Source organism: Microtus pennsylvanicus, chromosome 6 (genome assembly GCF_037038515.1).
Source record: "Microtus pennsylvanicus isolate mMicPen1 chromosome 6, mMicPen1.hap1, whole genome shotgun sequence".
Classification (NCBI taxonomy): Eukaryota; Metazoa; Chordata; class Mammalia; order Rodentia; family Cricetidae; genus Microtus; species Microtus pennsylvanicus.
The window spans coordinates 68109954-68113650 of record NC_134584.1 but is presented as its reverse complement, the minus strand read 5'-3'; the positions used below and the strand labels follow the sequence as shown (position 1 = coordinate 68113650).

The 3697-nt window shown below is 39.4% G+C and overlaps 1 pseudogene; it reads right to left on the bottom strand.

The window, feature by feature from the left end:
- Positions 1-2715: 2715 nt before the first annotated feature.
- On the bottom strand, positions 2716-3057 carry LOC142852862 (non-histone chromosomal protein HMG-17 pseudogene; annotated as a pseudogene).
- Positions 3058-3697: the final 640 nt, after the last annotated feature.

Below are 3697 nucleotides of genomic sequence, written 5' to 3'. Positions count from 1 at the left end.
AGTACCTACTGTCTGTGTGTATACTGCTTACAGCCCACAGTACCCATTGTCTGTCTGTATACTGCTTACAGCCCACAGTACCTACTGTCTGTGTGTATACTGCTTACAGCCCACAGTACCCATTGTCTGTGTGTATACTGCTTACAGCCCACAGTACCTACCGTCCATGTGTATACTGCTTACAGCCAACAGTACCCATTGTCTGTGTGTATACTGCTTACAGCCCACAGTACCCATTGTCTGTGTGTATACTGCTTACAGCCCACAGTACCTACTGTCCATGTGTATACAGCTTACAGCCCACAGTCATTTGCTCAGAGATGTGAATTAATTGAGAATATTATCTGTAAAAATTAGAAAATGGTATTTAAAATTAGTGAAACTTACCATATTAATTAACAATCAATTTGGCTAAAAACAACATATGTGTAAGATAAGCACACATCTGTTACAATCAGTTACATCAAAATAAAACAGTTGAGAACTGGCCATGAATGAAATATAAGAAGATGATGTCCTCTAATAAAAGGCTTACTTTTCAAATATACAGCGTGATAAGTCATGCTATCTTTAATCTACAGATAAATTGATATTTTAATTGGATAAAATAGTGTACAGTGTCATGATTCCATGCCCACCTAAAACAAAATGTCTTATTTTTTAGGTTTCAATACATATTTTTAGTTGTTTGTGACGCTATCTTCCACTGTGGACTGCACTGGCCTCAAACTCCTGAAGGAAAGGATTATAGACAGGTACTTCCACACCCAGCAGCGCTACACTTACTTTTTAAGTTTAGAGGTCTCATGACAATAACCAATTTCCTAATCATCATATATAATGTGTTTTACTTTTCTTCTTCTCTTTAAACAGTGAATACACCAAAGCAAGAAGAAATGGCCCTGAAGGCCTTTGACAACCAACAGACAATCCCAGGGGAGGTATGAAGCAAAGTAGCTAAGGTGTGACAAAGAGCAGACTGTCTGCTTTAGGTCATTACACAAGCAGCAGTGGACTTGGAGAGATGCCAGCACTCCTCCAAGAGAGACAAGGCTCATGAGTCTCCGCGGTGTGCACAGAGCAGAGAAAGAAGCAGCAGCCCTGGGCGCATGGCGGGAGAAGCAGATGTTTCTTAAGTACTTAGAACTGTCTTTATGAAGACAACGGCAACCAAAGGAAATATAGTGCAGAGATGTCTGTGCGATGAATCCCTTCAAATTAGTTCGTGGTGTTTCCTTTTGAACCTTGCTATATTCAGAGACACCTACTTATGTCACCATATGCCTTGAAAGGAACATTTTTCACTGCATTTAAACAAGCATATGGTGGAATATCACTCGGTGGTTTCTGTTAAATGAAGTACATGAAAAAATGAAACAGACTATAATACTTTCAATATATAAGAACCTCAAAGATTTTTATATATAACACCAGAATAGGTAGATTAATAATTGCCTTGACATATTTCTGCAGGTTTGATTAATTAAAGTGTCTTGAGACTATGTCATTTTATATCAAGACTTGAGTGTACATGGGTTAATTTGGTAATGGATACCATTTTAATTGGATTTGAAATTAGGGCATATCTCTCTCAGGATCTGTACCGGTCAGAGTAGTCAAAAGTATTAATTAATGCACTCAGGACACTAACTTACTTTCTGAATGTCTTGAATTCTTCTGAGTTCACAGATCCACAGAGCCCTCCACCCTCACGCCATGCGTTTCTGGTGCTATAAAGGAATCAAATATCAAATTATGGAGAGAGCTTTAAAAAAATATTGCAGGCCTTCTGTTGGTGACTTTTAAATTAGTTTATTAAAATATGCATGCAGTATTTTTAATTTTGTGCCTTTTAGATACATATACTTTTTTTGCTCTAGTAGAGAAGCAACATGGGTTCATAAATTCAAGGAAATTACTCTCCCTTTCACCTAGATCCCCAGGCCTCGTTTTTATGTTTTGTTTCCTTTTTCTCTTTTCTTTTTTCCAAGCCAACCTGTATGCAGCTTTATTAAAGACACTTTCCACAAACAATCATGGTTTTCCAGGCAGGAAATGGGCAGACAATCACTAACAGTACACAAGAACTTCCAAACTCCATTCTTGTTCTGACTACCAAAATCAGAAAGCCACTATAAAACCTGGTGAGTCTTCATTGGATGCTCTGCAAAGGGGGAGGAGCTCAGAGTGAGGGCTGACATTTCACATTGAGGATGTTGTTTCACAACTCCTCACAAGCTAACCCTGACTTTCAGGAAATGAAATGAAAATGACAGAATTATCAATCTGAAGATACACAATCTTCTATAAAAGGAACTGCTGCTCTTTTAAGAACACTCAATCATATCACTGAAAAGTCCAGATTGCCCAACAGATTGACAAAGCCAGTTGTGGGGATCGGGTCCCAACAGGTCTCTGGTCTTAAAAGAATTAAGTCTACGTTAATGGTACAGGAGGAAGAGGATATAAAAATGAATTTAATTTTTCCACAATTTTGGTGGCCACATATGTCAAGACCAGGACATCTCTCCTGAGAGCCAAGAGTAGTCTTTCAAATTTATCAAGGAAAGATATGTTCCATCATCAACCATTATCAATCCAGCTTCACATGTTCCTTCCCCAAAAAAAAACAACTAAATGTTCTGTGTGCTAATAACATAGCTTTAAAAAACAGTAAAACGAAATTCTACATTTTTATAAAACTTGATAAAAAAATAGTATTTCTAACTGTACAGTCACCAGAAGTACACAGTTATCAAAACCACACACATTTCACTTGGCGTCTCCAGCACCTTCAGCTTTTTGTGCCTGGTCTGTTTTGGCGGCTCCATTCTCTGCAATCTGCAGGATTATTCACATGCTTAGCAACAGCAGCCTCCCCTTCTTTCCCTTGGGTACCTTTTCTCCCTTCTTCGCAAGGGCCTTTTCAGGCTTGGACTCTGGCTTTGGAGGAGCAGGTTTAGCGGACAACCTTGTAGACCTGTAGCTTGTCCTTCACCTTGGCTTTATCTCCTTTAGTATCCCCTTCAGCCTTTCTTTTGTCCATAGCCGCAGTGGGGGAGAGGAGGGCATCAGCACTGAACGTGTGGATGCAGCGGCAGGTTTGGCCTGGCTGGCGGTCGGTCTTGCGGCTTCTTGCATGTTTTTTTCTTTTTTAGACAGGGTATCTATACGAAACTCAGACTGGTCACAGACTCCTTAGACAAAACCGACTGCTCTGAAACTCACAATCTCACTGTCTCAACATCCCCAATGACAAGAATACACCTGGCAACCACCAGATCCACTTTCTGGAAGATACAAACATACTGCCCAGACTACCAATTTAAGCCATTTAAGCAAAGATCTGTGCTTAACTATGTTCATAGCAGCATTATTTGTCATAGCCAGAATCTGAAAACAACCTAAATGCCCCTTGACTGATAATGGATACGGAAAATATGGTATATTTACACAATGAAATCCTACACAGTGGGAAAAAAATGACATCTTGAAATTTGTAGGCAAATGGACGGAGCTAGAAAACATCATATTGGGTGAGGTTACTCAGATCCAGAAAGACAAATATAACATGTACTCACTCATAAGTGGCTTTTAGACATAAAGCAAAGAAAAACCAGCCTACAACTCACAATCCCAGAGAACCTAGGCAACAAAGAAGACCCTAAGAGACATACATGGATCTAATCTACATGAG